The following is a 15,504-nucleotide window of genomic DNA, read 5'->3' as shown; positions in this document are numbered from 1 at the left end:
CTGGGAGGAGAGGAGCCGGGAGACAGGCTGTCCCCACCACTCCCAGCAGGAGTGTGAATTTGGAGTGTGGGGGGAGGGGGTTTTGTTTCCACTGTAGCCTGGTACTGCTAGAAGGTTTTAAATGAGGACACTAGCTGTATTAACAATTACAAAATTCACTGTACCCTGTAAGGGAGAGAAGGCCAGGAGGGGCATGGGGCTCCCTGCATAATGTGGAGTCAAGGGAGCGTCCAGCAGGTCCCTCGGGCTTAAGGACAAGGATGCCAAAGTTTTGGGGCCTGGCAGGCCGGAGTGGGTGCCTGGGGCTAGAGGCAGAAGGGGTAGGTGCCCCCTTCTGGGAGCAAGGGTGAGGCCCAGGGGGTGAGAGGAGGGAGAGAGAAAGCAGGGGTGCAGGGCGGGTCAGAGGCCCCCCTCCCCCCACAGCTGACCCCCGCCCTGCTTTGCAGCCATAGCACTCAGCAGCCTCCACCTAGGGCTGAGATCGGGACCACCCTCAGGGACACAGGCTCAGGTTCCCACCTGTCTGCTGAACCCATGCTCTGCAGTAATTGGTCCAGGGCCCTGGTGAAGATGGCAGGAGCTTGCCTGTGTCAGGGACTGTCCCCGCCTCCCACCTCGGGAGCAGGGACTATGGGACTCCCTGGTGCCACTTTGTATTTGCATTTCTGTGCTTAGCTGCTGGTCTCAGGCGGGGAAAGCTTTGAGCCACCCGCAGAGGCCTGGACCTGGAGCGTTTGCTCTCGTGGGAGAAGGAGGCTTCCTGCTGGCGACACACCACGACAGGCCAGTGCAGGTCCCCACAGGCAGGCCCTGATGCCCACTCTTCCTGCCCTCTTCTGTCTGAGCCTTGCACAACTCTGCAAGTGGCCAGGAGCCACAGGTTAGCTGAGGCCAGCGGTGGCCGGGAGCAGGGCCTTCCTGGAGGTGAGGACAAGCTCTGCTTCCTGCACGAGCAGGCACTGGAGCGGACCGGCTCCCCTGTTTTACAAGTGTCCTCTGCAGGCAGGCCTGTCCAGCCCAGGAGGCGACAGAGTCTGCAGCCTGGGTCCCTGTGGCCCCCAGGGAGAGGGCCCAGTGGGACCGGTCTTTCTCTGCGGATCGCCAGCCTGTGCAGCTGGGGCAGAAACGGCTCAAAGAGGGAAAGCGGCCTGGGCAGGCCCTCCCCTCAGACCCCCCTCTCCCTGGCTGCTCTCCCAGGCTTCCCTGCTTTCCCTTCTGAGACCCCGACTACTGGACCCAGCCTTACTGCCAAGATAATTATCCACAACAGCAGGAGCGTCCAGGCCCATAAACATAATCGCCTGCCCTGCACTGTGTCCACATCCAATTATTCCGCCCAGCTGAGACCAAGTGCAGCTGGGGGTGGGGGATACCCCTCAGCTCCAGGACAATGCTAACAGCCCCTTCAGGGCCTGGCTGGGAGCAGCTGAGAGCTTCCTGGATCCAGGGCTGTGTCCCTACGTCCCACTCGAAGACTCCCTCCTGAAGAAAAGTGTCTTCCTGCACCCTTCTCAGAAGTCACCCTGACACAGGGCTACAAAGAGCAGAGAGCACAGGGGACTTCCCAGTCACTCACCATGCCCCTCCACTGCATTCAAGCCCCACTGCATTCATCTTCCCATGGGTCCCCCTCCATTCATCCCTCCATGGAATCCTCTATTCACCCTCCACTACCCCCTCCCTTCATCCCTCCACTACCCCCTCCATTCACCATCCACCACCCCCTCCACTCATCCCTCCACTACCCCCTCCACCCATCCCTCCACTACCCCCTGCATTCACCCTCCTCTACCCACTCCATTCACCCTCCACTAGCCCCTCCCTTCATCCCTCCACTACCCCCTCCATTCACCATCCACTACCCCCTCCATTCACCATCCACTACCCCCTCCACTCATCCCTCCACTACCCCCTCCACTCATCCCTCCACTACCCCCTCCATTCACTCTCCACTAGCCCCTCCATTCACCCTCCACTACCCCCCCCTTCATCCCTCCACTACCCCCTCCATTCACCATCCACTACCCCCTCCCTTCATCCCTCCACTACCCCCTCCATTCACCATCCACTACCCTCTCCCTTCATCCCTCCACTACCCCCTGCATTCACCCTCCTCTACCCCCTCCATTCACCCTCCACTACCCCCTCCATTCACCATCCACTACCCCCCCTTCATCCCTCCACTACCCCCTCCATTCACCCTCCACTACCCCCTCCCTTCATATCCCTCCACTACCCCCTCCATTCACCCTCCACTACACCCCTCCATTCACCATCCACTACCCCCTCCCTTCATCCCTCCACTACCCCCTCCATTCACCCTCCACTACTCCCTCCCTTCATCCCTCCACTACTCCTCCATTCACCAGCCACTACCCCCTCCCTTCCTCCCTCCACTACCCCCTCCCTTCATCCCTCCACTACCCCCTCCATTCACCATCCACTACCCCCTCCCTTCATCCCTCCACTACCCCCTCCATTCACCATCCACTACCCCCTTCCCTTCATCCCTCCACTACCCCCTGCATTCACCCTCCTCTACCCCCTCCATTCACCCTCCACTACCCCCTCCATTCACCATCCACAACCCCCTCCATTCACCCTCCACTACTCCCTCCCTTCATCCCTCCACTACTCCCTCCATTCACCATCCACTACCCCCTCCCTTCATCCCTCCACTACCCCCTCCATTCACCATCCACTACCCCCCTCCCTTCATCCCTCCACTAACCCCTCCATTCACCATCCACTACCCCCTCCCTTCATCCCTCCACTACCCCCTCCATTCACCATCCATAAAATCCACTCATCCCTCCACTACCCCCTCCACTCATCCCCTCCACTACCCCCTCCATTCACTCTCCACTAGCCTATTCACTCCACTACCCCTCCCTTCATCCCTCCACACCCCCTCCATTCACCATCCACTACCCCCTCCCTTCATCCCTCCACTACCCCCTCCATTCACCATCCACTACCCTCTCCCTTCATCCCTCCACTACCCCCTGCATTCACCCTCCTCTACCCCTCCCATTCACCCTCCACTACCCCCTCCATTCACCATCCACTACCCCCTCCCTTCATCCCTCCACTACCCCCTCCATTCACCCTCCACTACCCCCTCCCTTCATCCCTCCACTACCCCCTCCATTCACCCTCCACTACCCCCTCCATTCACCATCCACTACCCCCCTCCCTTCATCCCTCCACTACCCCCTCCATTCACCCTCCACTACTCCCTCCCTTCACCCTCCACTACTCCCTCCATTCACCATGCACTACCCCCTCCCTTCATCCCTCCACTACCCCCTCCATTCACCATCCAGTACCCCCTCCCTTCATCCCTCCACTACCCCCTCCATTCACCATACACTACCCCCCTCCCTTCATCCCTCCACTACCCCCTGCATTCCACCTCCTCTACCCCCTCCATTCACCCTCCACTACCCCCTCCCTTCATCCCTCCACTACCCCTCCATTCACCATCCACTACCCCCTCACTTCATCCCTCCACTACCCCCTCCATTCACCATCCACTACCCCCTCCCTTCACCCTCCACTACCCCCTGCATTCACCCTCCTCTACCCCCTCCATTCACCCTCCACTACCCCCTCCATTCACCATCCACTACCCCTCCCTTCATCCTCCACTACCCCCTCCATTCACCCTCCACTACTCCCTCCCTTCATCCCTCCACTACTCCCTCCATTCACCATCCACTACCCCCTCCCTTCATCCCTCCACTACCCCCTCCATTCACCATCCACTACCCCCTCCCTTCATCCCTCCACTACCCCCTCCATTCACCATCAACTACCCCCTCCCTTCATCCCTCCACTACCCCCTGCATTCACCCTCCTCTACCCCCTCCATTCACCCTCCACTACCCCCTCCCTTCATCCCTCCACTACCCCCTCCATTCACCCTCCACTACCCCCTCCCTTCATCCCTCCACTACCCCCTGCATTCACCCTCCTCTACCCCCTCCATTCACCCTCCACTACTCCCTCCATTCACCATCCACTACCCCCTCCCTTCATCCCTTCACTACCCCCTCCATTCACCATCCACTACCCCTCCCTTCATCCCTCCACTACCCCCTCCATTCACCCTCCTCTACCCCCTCCATTCACCCTCCACTACCCCCTCCCTTCATCCCTCCACTACCCCCTCTCATTCACCATCCACTACCCCCTCCCTTCATCCCTCCACTACCCCCTCCATTCACCATCCACTACCCCCTCCCTTCATCCCTCCACTACCCCCTGCATTCACCCTCCTCTACCCCCTCCATTCACCCTCCACTACCCCTCCATTCACCATCCACTACCCCCTCCCTTCATCCCTCCACTACCCCCTCCATTCACCCTCCACTACCCTCCCTTCATCCCTCCACTACTCCCTCCATTCACCATCCACTACCCCCTCCCTTCATCCCTCCACTACCCCCCCATTCACCATCCACTACCCCCTCCCTTCATCCCTCCACTACCCCTCCATTCACCATCAACTACCCCCTCCCTTCATCCCTCCACTACCCCCTGCATTCACCCTCCTCTACCCCCTCCATTCACCCTCCACTACCCCCTCCCTTCATCCCTCCACTACCCCCTCCATTCACCATCCACTACCCCCTCCCTTCATCCCTCCACTACCCCCTCCATTCACCATCCACTACCCCCTCCACTCATCCATCCACTACCCCTCCACTCATCCCTCCACTACCCCTCCATTCACTCTCCACTAGCCCCTCCATTCACCCTCCACTACCCCTCCCTTCATCCCTCCACTACCCCCTCCATTCACCATCCACTACCCCCTCCCTTCATCCCTCCACTACCCCCTCCATTCACCATCCACTACCCCCTCCCTTCATCCCTCCACTACCCCCTGCATTCACCCTAACCATTCACCCTCCACTACCCCCTCCCCATCCCTCCACTACCCTACCCCTCCATTCACCATCCACTACCCCCTCCCTTCATCCCTCCACTACCCCCTCCATTCACCATCCACTACCCCCTCCCTTCATCCCTCCACTACCCCCTGCATTCACCCTCCTCTACCCCCTCCATTCACCCTCCACTACCCCCTCCATTCACCATCCACTACCCCCCCTTCATTCCTCCACTACCCCCTCCATTCACCCTCCACTACTCCCCCCTTCATCCTCACTACTCCCTCCATTCACCATCCACTACCCCCTCCCTTCATCCCCTCCACTACCCCCTCCATTCACCATCCACTACCCCCTCCCTTCATCCCTCCACTACTCCCTCCATTCACCATCCACTACCCCCTCCCTTCATCCCTTCACTACCCCCTCCATTCACCATCCACTACCCCCTCCCTTCATCCCTCCACTACCCCCTCCATTCACCATCCACTACCCCCTCCCTTCATCCCTCCACTACCCCCTGCATTCACCCTCCTCTACCCCCTCCATTCACCCTCCACTACCCCCTCCCTTCATCCCTCCACTACCCCCTCCATTCACCATCCACTACCCCCTCCCTTCATCCCTCCACTACCCCCTCCATTCACCATCCACTACCCCCTCCCTTCATCCCTCCACTACCCCCTGCATTCACCCTCCTCTACCCCCTCCATTCACCCTCCACTACCCCCTCCATTCACCATCCACTACCCCCTCCCTTCATCCCTCCACTACCCCCTGCATTCACCCTCCTCTACCCCCTCCATTCACCCTCCACTACCCCCTCCATTCACCATCCACTACCCCCTCCCTTCATCCCTCCACTACTCCCTCCATTCACCATCCATTACCCCTCCCTTCATCCCTCCACTACTCCCTCCATTCACCATCCATTACCCCCTCCATTCACCATCCACTACCCCCTCCATTCACCATCCACTACCCCCTCCCTTCATCCCTCCACTACCCCCTCCATTCACCATCCACTACCCCCTCCCTTCATCCCTCCACTACCCCTGCATTCACCCTCCTCTACCCCCTCCATTCACCCTCCACTACCCCCTCCATTCACCATCCACTACCCCCTCCCTTCATCCCTCCACTACCCCCTGCATTCACCCTCCTCTACCCCCTCCATTCACCCTCCACTACCCCCTCCATTCACCATCCACTACCCCCTCCCTTCATCCCTCCACTACCCCCTCCATTCACCATCCACTACCCCCTCCCTTCATCCCTCCACTACTCCCTCCATTCACCATCCACTACCCCCTCCCTTCATCCCTTCACTACCCCCTCCATTCACCATCCACTACCCCCTCCCTTCATCCCTCCACTACCCCCTCCTTCACCATCCACTACCCCCTCCCTTCATCCCTCCACTACCCCCTGCATTCACCCTCCTCTACCCCCTCCATTCACCCTCCACTACCCCCTCCCTTCATCCCTCCACTACCCCCTCCATTCACCATCCACTACCCCCTCCCTTCATCCCTCCACTACCCCCTCCATTCACCATCCACTACCCCCTCCCTTCATCCCTCCACTACCCCCTGCATTCACCCTCCTCTACCCCCTCCATTCACCCTCCACTACCCCCTCCATTCACCATCCACTACCCCCTCCCTTCATCCCTCCACTACCCCCTGCATTCACCCTCCTCTACCCCCTCCATTCACCCTCCACTACCCCCTCCATTCACCATCCACTACCCCCTCCCTTCATCCCTCCACTACTCCCTCCATTCACCATCCATTACCCCCTCCCTTCATCCCTCCACTACTCCCTCCATTCACCATCCATTACCCCCTCCATTCACCATCCACTACCCCCTCCATTCACCATCCACTACCCCCTCCCTTCATCCCTCCACTACCCCTCCATTCACCATCCACTACCCCCTCCCTTCATCCCTCCACTACCCCCTGCATTCACCCTCCTCTACCCCCTCCATTCACCCTCCACTACCCCCTCCATTCACCATCCACTACCCCCTCCCTTCATCCCTCCACTACCCCCTGCATTCACCCTCCTCTACCCCCTCCATTCACCCTCCACTACCCCCTCCATTCACCATCCACTACCCCCTCCCTTCATCCCTCCACTACCCCCTCCATTCACCCTCCACTACCCCCTCCATTCACCTTCCACTACCCCCTCCCTTCATCCCTCCACTACTCCCTCCATTCACCATCCATTACCCCTTCCATTCACCATCCACTACCCCCTCCATTCATCCCTCCACTGCCCCCTCCACTCATCCCTCCACTGCCCCCTCCACTCATCCCTCCACTGCCCCCTCCCTTCATCCCTCCACTACCCCCTGCACCACTACCCTCCCTTCATCCCTCCACTACCCCCTCCATACACCATCCACTACCCCCTCCCTTCATCCCACCACTACTCCCTCCATTCACCATCCATACCCCCTCCATTCACCATCCACTACCCCCTCCATTCACCCTCCACTACCCCCTCCATTCACCATCCACTACCCCCTCCCTTTCATCCCTCCACTACTCCCTCCCATTCACCATCCATTACCCCCTCCCTTCATCCCTCCACTACTCCCTTCCCACCCATTACCCCTCCATTCACCATCCACTACCCCCTCCCTTCCCTCCACTACCCCTCCATTCACCATCCACTACCCCCTCCTTCATTCCCTCCACTTACCCCCTGCATTCACCCTCCTCTACCCCCTCCATTCACCCTCCACTACCCCCTCCATTCACCATCCACTACCCCCTCCCTTCATCCCTCCACTACCCCCTGCATTCACCCCTCCTCTACCCCTCCATTCACCCTCCACTACCCCCTCCATTCACCTTCCACTACCCCTCCCTTCATCCCTCCACTACTCCCTCCATTCACCATCCATTACCCCCTCCATTCACCATCCACTACCCCCTCCATTCATCCCTCTACTGCCCCCTCCACTCATCCTCCACTGCCCCCTCCACTCATCCCTCCACTACCCCCACCATTCTTCCCTCCACTAGCCCCTGCCTTCATCCCTCCACTGCTCCTGGAGCAGTGGTCTGTGTCCCCAGACACAGAGGAGGACAATGATGAGGAGGCAGAAGAACAATCAGGTGTAATTTCCAAGTGTATTGTCATACCCCTGAGGTGAGGGCAGATCCCATCTCTGCTCAGGTCCTGGGTCTTTGCCATCCAGCACCCTCACACACCCATAGTTTCTGCAGCATCCGTGGTGGACAAGATTGAGGAGGAAGACTGAGGGGTTATGTCCTTCCTGCTTCGGTGAGAAGCTTTCTCTGCAGTTCACCAGGGAAAATGAAATTTTTTGCACACCTACATATCAGCTCTCCAGCCTGACAGGCACGTGGGCCACCTGCCTCAAAGCCTTTCCTCCTTGTTCCTTCAACAGAACCAGGGGGCTTTCAGTCATCTGTGGTGATTCTTGATCTCTAGGAAGGGGCCAGGTCCAGGGCTGAGCAAGGGCACATGACCATTTGGGGCCAGGGAGATCTGAGAGGAAGTGTGCTGTTCCAGGGGAGAGTGTGCGGGGAAAGGTGCTTCTGGGACTGCCGTCCTCCGTCCAAAGAGTTGGTGTGACGTATGACACTCTCTGCCTCCGCTCACTGCCTCTGTGGGTGAGGACATGATCCTTGGACCGCAGACCATCTTGAGACCAGGATCAGAGCAGACAAGCAGACCAAGATCCCTGCCACAGCGCCATACACTTCTCTTCTTAACCTTATGAAGTGGAGCAGCTAACAAACTTCAATAATTGTTAAGCTACTTTGGTTGGATGTTTCTGTTAATTACAGCTGAAACATCCATGCAGCATAGGATGTTTTTAATTGTCTATTACTTGTTTATTTTAGAGACAAGGTCTTGCTCTGTCACCCGGCTGAAGTGCAGTGGCGCAATCATAGTTCACTGCAGCCTCAAATCCTGGCACAAGTGATCCTCCCACCTCAGCCTCCCAAGTACCTGGGACAACAGGTGCACTCCACCACACCAAGCTAATTTTTTAAATTTTTGTAATATGAGATCTCACTATTTTGCCCAGGCTGTTATTGAATTCCTGGCCTCAAATGATCCTCCTGCTTCAGCCTCCCAAAGTGCTGGATTACAGGTGTGAACCACCGTACCCAGGCTTTTTCCAAGTTCTGTTCTTTGGAATGATGTTAATACACATTTCTATGAAAAAAATCTATTTTGTGATATGCATATATATATGTGTATATACATATTTTTAAAATAAAAATGTGTTGCTCCACCCCCCCACCCCTGCAGCTGAAGCCACTGACCATGGAGCCCAGAGCCACCCAATGAGGTGTCTTTTCTCTAAGGATGGTGAAGTTGGAGAAGGTGCCTTCGAGCCTCCTCCAGGGAGGACCATGTGCCAGAAACCCAGAGAACACTCATGGGAGACATGAGTTCTGAAGAACATGCAATGCCTATTTCAGCAGTGATGCACATCTCACAGGCAGGGCCAGCCCAGTAAGGAAGGGCAGAGAAGGGCACATTCGAGCAGGACTTTCTGCGAGTCCACCCCTTGGAGCTCTCTTGGAATGTCACTGTGGATTTGGGAGTTAGAGGTGAACAAAGGCACTGAGAGGGGATGGGCACTGGCGTGGAGGGGTGAGAAGCCCCCAGGGTCCTAGTTTGCTGTGCTGCTTTTGGCGGTTTTTCTGTTTGATGTGTTAATTTGAGCACACGCTGCATCCCAGCCACCACTGATGGCCGTTTGCCCTTGACAGTGGCGCTGACCACGGCTGCTGCGTCAGCAAAAATGAAGCTGTCGAAGCTCCCTCTCCCAGGGGCCTCTAGTGGCCCTGTCCATCTCTTCCCTTGGCCTCACCTGGGTGAGGCTTGCTTGTGGATTTCCGAGAGTCCCCTCTGGAAGCAGCGGAAGGGAGCGGACGCCCAAGGTCGGGTGCCTGAGAGACGGCAACACTTGGACAGCCCCTCAGGTTTCCCTACAGTCATGTGAATTCTCCTGAACCTCAGGCAGGAAATGAAGCAAAATGGTACAGAGCCATCCCAGAACCGGGGGTCCCGTGTCGTTAAATGTGGGAAACACTCACTGAAGAGTCATGGAGGAAAACAGCATCTGGAGACGGGGGCTTCCCGAGATGGTGACATCTACAAGTCTTGAGTGGCTAAAAAAATCTGCTCCTTGCAATGCCTCACAGACATGGCACATATGCACATACGCGTAGTGGCCTGCCAGGGCTGGTGGGATAACATAGTGTCCATTCTATATTCAGGGAGGCAGAATCTGATTTTTTTTTTTTTTTTTTTTTTTTTTTTTTTTTTGAGACGGAGTTTCGCTCTTGTTACCCAGGCTGGAGTGCAATGGCGCGATCTTGGCTCACCGCAACCTCCGCCTCCTGGGTTCAGGCAATTCTCCTGCCTCAGCCTCCTGAGTAGCTGGGATTACAGGCACACGCCACCATGCCCAGCTAATTTTCTGCATCCTTAGTAGAGATGGGGTTTCACCAAGTTGACCAGGATGGTCTCGATCTCTCGACCTTGTGATCCACCCGCCTCGGCCTCCCAAAGTGCTGGGATTACAAGCTTGAGCCACCGCGCCCGGCCAGAATCTGATTTTTGATGGATAGTTGTAGAAGTCTTCTGCTATATTCCTAATCAAAGTCTTCTTAGAAAATATTGAAATATCACCTTTTTAGTAAGCAAAATGCTTTTCATTTTGTCCAAAACAACATGGATAGAATTGTTTGTTTCATATCTCAGATTTTATATTTCTTTCATATCACTACATTTCCCCTTAGGTTTTTTATTCATGTATATGTATGCTTTGTACGATTTTGTTTTTTGAGATGGAGTTTCATTCTTGTTGTCCAGGCTGGAGTGCAATGGCACGGTCTCAGCTCACTGCAACCTCTGCCTTCTGGGTTCAGGTGATTCTTGTGCCTCAGCCTCCTGAACAGCTGAGATTACAGGTGCACACCACCACACCCAGCTCATTTTTTTTTTGTATTTTTAGTTGAGATAGGGTTGCACCATGTTGTCCAGGCTGGTCTCAAACTCCTGACCTCAAATGATTCACCTGCCTCAGGCTCCCAAAGTGCTGGGATTACAGGTGTGAGCCACCGTGCCCGGCTGGGAAAATAGTAAAATTAGTGGGATGTGGTGGTGTGCACCTGTAGTCCCAGTTACTCTGGAGGCTGAGTGGAGGGATTCCTTGAGCCTGGCGGTTCAAGGCTGCAGCGAACCATGTGTGACTGCGTGACTGCACTCCAGCCTGGGCCACACAGTGAGACTGTGTGTTAAAATCTAGAGGCTCTAACCACATTCAACTACTGTACTAGCAGCTACTGCCTAAAAACGGAACTTCTATTTTTACTTAATTTTATTAACTTAATTGCCACTGGTAACTAATGACTACCACAGTGAACAGCACAGCTCTAGCTTCCACGGCGTTGTGGTCACCCTGCAAAAGCAGCAGGGACCTGCCACCCAGCGTTCGGTTGCAATCCCAAGACTGACGACATCACACACACCAAGAAGGTGTTATGACTCGATGATGGAGGCGGCTCGGGAGAGCGGGGCAGGCCTTGTGGGCAGGTCTCAAATGGCTTTCCAGAGCAAGGAAAGGAGATAGGCCCGGGGGGTTTTGGAGGCTGTGGCTGGTAGGTGGGGCCAGGTGAGATTTCACACAGCCTGGCAGCAGCTCACATGGTTGGACTATTCCACCTGCATCCAAGTGGGGGTACCCAGGCTTCTTATCAGTTTGTCTCGGTGTGGGCCCAATGGGAAGAGGGAGGGGTGAGGCTTAAAAGCTGTCAATAGGCCGGGCGCGGTGGCTCACGCCTGTAATCCCAGCACTTTGGGAGGCAGAGGCAGGTGGATCACAAGGTCGAGAGATGGAGACCATCCTGGTCAACATGGTGAAACCCCGTCTCTACTAAAAATACAAAAAATTAGCCGGGCATGGTGGCACGTGCCTGTAATCCCAGCTACTCAGGAGGCTGAGGCAGGAGAATTGCCTGAACCCAGGAGGCAGGGGTTTCGGTGAGCCGAGATTGCGCCATTGCACTCCAGCCTGGGTAACAAGAGCGAAACTCCGTCTTAAAAAAAAAAAAAAGCTGTCAATAGCCAGACATTAAGAAATGGATCCAGGCTGAGTGCGGTGGCTCACACCTGTCTGTAGTCTCAGCACTTTGGGAGGCTGAGGCCAGTGGATCACCAGGTCAGGAGTTCAAGATCAGCCTGGCCAAGGTAGTGAAACCCCATCTCTACTAAAAATACAAAAAATTAGCTGGGTGTTGTGGTGGGCACCTATAATCCCAGCTACTCAGGAGGCTGAGGTAGAGAATTGCTTGAACCCGGGAGGCGGAGGCTGCAGTGAACCGAGGTTGTGCCACTGCACTCCAGCCTGGGTGACAGACTGAGACTCCGTCTCAAAAAAAAAAAAAAAGAAATGGAGTCTAACTCCTCAATACAAACTCCCAGCTTACAGGGAACACAGAGGCATGGACACAATCAAACAGCAGCAGTGGCACAGCTGGCAAAATCCAGACCCGGGAGCTACTGGGAACAGCCTGGTTTCCTTTGCTAGAGGGGGAAAAAGGTGAATAAGAAAAGTATACATTAAAGAAGACCTGACTTATCAACCAGTCACAAAGTGTCAAAATTGTTTGGGTTCTGATTCAAACAAACATTTATAAGACAATTGGAAATGTGAACATTGACTTGATATTTAATAAAATTGGCTGGGCGCGGTGGCTCACGCCTGTAATCCCAGCACTTTGTGAGGCCGAGGTGGGCAGGTAACCTGAGACCAGCCTGACCAACATGGTGAAACCCCATCTTTACTAAAAATACAAAAAATTAGCCCAGCGTGGTAGCTCATGCCTGTAGTCCCAGCTACTTGGCAGACTGCAGCAGGAGAATCACTTGAACCCAGGAGGCAGAGGTTGCAGTGAGCCAACATCACGCCATTGCACTCCAGCCTGGGTGACTGAGCAAAACTCCATCTAAAAAAAAAAAAGTTATAAAAAGCAAAATAAAGACATCTTAACACAAACAAAAACAGATAAATAATTGCCTTCAGTTACTTATCTCAGAGATCGCACCCTTGCACTCCAGCCTGGGCAACAAGACAACTCCATCTCAGAAAAAAAAAAAAAAGAATCAGATACATGAAATAAAGTCATAAAATTGCAAAAAAATAAGAAGGCAAGAAAAAAGAAAAACTAAAGAAACAAAAAATAGATAAAGCAAATAGATAACAAATGGAAAGATGATAGATTTAAACTCAAACATACCAGCAATTATATTAAATGCAAATTAATTATTTAAAAAACACGAGGATGGCATAGAAACAAAACAAAACTCAACCACAGACAGCTTACACAGATATGCTTTAGATGTAAGACTAGAAAAAAGGCCAGGCGTGGTGGCTCACGCCTGCAATCCCAGCACTTTGGGAGGCCAAGGCGGGTCAGGATTTCAAGACCAGCCTGGACAGCATTTCTACTAAAATACAAAAATTAACCGGGCGTGGTGGCACGCACCTGCAGTCCTAGCTACTCAGGAGGCTGAGACAGGAGAATCACTTGAACCCTGGAGGCAGAGGTTGCGGTGAGCCAAGATCACACCACTGCACTCCAGTCTGGGCAACAGAGCGAGACTCCATCTTAAAAAACAAAACAAAAAAAGACTAGAAAAAAACCAGCCAGGCATGGTGGCTCACACCTATAACCCCAACACTTTGGGATGCTGAGGTGGGAGGATCACTTGGGGCCAGGAGTTCAAAACCAGCCTGGGCAACATAGGGAGACCTCACCTCTACAAAAGTAAATAAATTAGCTGAGTGTCAGCTAATTTATTACAGGTGGGCACCTGTAATACTAGTTACTCAAGAGGCTGAGGCACAAGTATCACTTGAGGTTATAGAGAGCTGTGATTGTGCCACTGGACTCCAGCCTTGGTGACAGAGCAAGACTGTTCAAAAAAAAAAAAAAAAAAGTGGGATACAATTAAAGCCATGCTTAGAGGCAAAGTTATAGACTTAAATACTTATAGTAGAAAAAAAGAAGAGCTGAAAGTCAGTCATCTAAGAGGGGCTCTTGGACTGCTGGAAATGTTCTGTCTCTTGATCCGGACGCCGGCTACATGCAAGTGTTAGGCTTGAAAATTCACTGAACTGTTCATTTGTGGTGGATCCGCTTTCCTGAATGCACATTTAGTCAGTTTTGGGTGGTTATTCTTTTTTTACTTTTTTTTTTTTGAAACAGAGTCTCACTCTGTCAGTCAGGCTGCAGTGCAGTGGGGTGAGAGCTCAGCTCACTGCAACCTCTGTCTCCTGGGTTTAAGAAATTCTTGTGCCTCAGCCTCTTGAGTAACTAGTGTTACAGGCACCCACTACCACACCTGGCTAATTTTTGTATTTTTATTAGAAATGGTGTTTCGCCATGTTGGCCAGGCTGATCTTGAACTCCTGACCTCAAGTGATCCTCCCACCTCAGCCTCCCAAAGTCCTGGGATTACAGTCCCTACTCCTCTCCTTGGTTTTTTCTTTTTTCTTTTTCTTTTTCTTAAGAGACAGAGCCTCTGTTGCTCACGCTGGAGTAGAACCCTGATTTGTGTGTGTGGTTGTATTGCGTTGTCAAATGCTCTGGGAAAGTTCTGCATAGACCCAGACCTTGAAGTGTCCTCCTCCCCCAACTTTTCCCTCTAGGGAGCTTCTGATGGTTGTTTCAGGGGTCCTTTGAACTGGATTGAGGGATATAGATGGCTGGTGAAGCGCTGTATCTGGGTGTGTCTCGGACTTGTGAGTCAGCAGCCTGAGAGAGGAAGACCCGTCCTCAGTGTGGGCAGGACGCCATCCCATCTGCTGGAGGCCCAGCTGGAACAAATAGGCGAAAGAAGGGAGATTCGTTTTCTCTCTGCTCTTCCTCTCTACCTTTCTGAGAGGACTGCTTTTCCTCCTCCCGCTTTGGTACATTGGGCTCCAGGCTCTTCTGGTTTTGAACTCTGGGACTTGCACTGGTGGCCTTTTGGGACCTCTTGGGCCTGATGGGGACCACCTGGCTGGCTTCCCTTGTTCTGAGGCTCAGAGCTGAGCCATCTCTGGTTGTCCAGCTTGCAGGCCATCTGTCACAGGACTTCACCTCGGTGAGCCTGTGAGCCAGCTCCCCTAATAAACCCCCTTCCTTATATCCTGCTGGTTCTGTCTTTCTGGAGAACCCTGAATAATAACGAGCTTAATCACATTTTTGGGCCAAAAAGGGCAAATCTCTCATTTGGCTGTCAGTCGTCTGTTGACTGCGCTGGGCTTTGGGGCACACATGCGCTCCAGCAGACTTGCTTGCTGTCCAGATTCCCCAGGCCCTTCCCTCAGCTGCCCTGCCTGTCATCCACCAGCAGCAACATCTCCTCACCTAGAGGCTAAATCCTGGGAAGGGAAGGCCCTTCTGGGTCTGCTCAGGGCTGCAGGTGAGGATTTAACACCTCGGAGAGTTCTCCACCACAGCTGGAAGGAGTTGGTGTATAACCACCCCAGCTCCCTCCTTCCTAGCTCTGCATGTTTTACATTTTCCCCAAAATTCCCCTGGAGGTTACA

Source organism: Saimiri boliviensis, chromosome 2 (assembly GCF_048565385.1).
Source record: "Saimiri boliviensis isolate mSaiBol1 chromosome 2, mSaiBol1.pri, whole genome shotgun sequence".
NCBI lineage: Eukaryota > Metazoa > Chordata > Mammalia > Primates > Cebidae > Saimiri > Saimiri boliviensis.
This window is presented reverse-complemented; position numbering follows the sequence as displayed.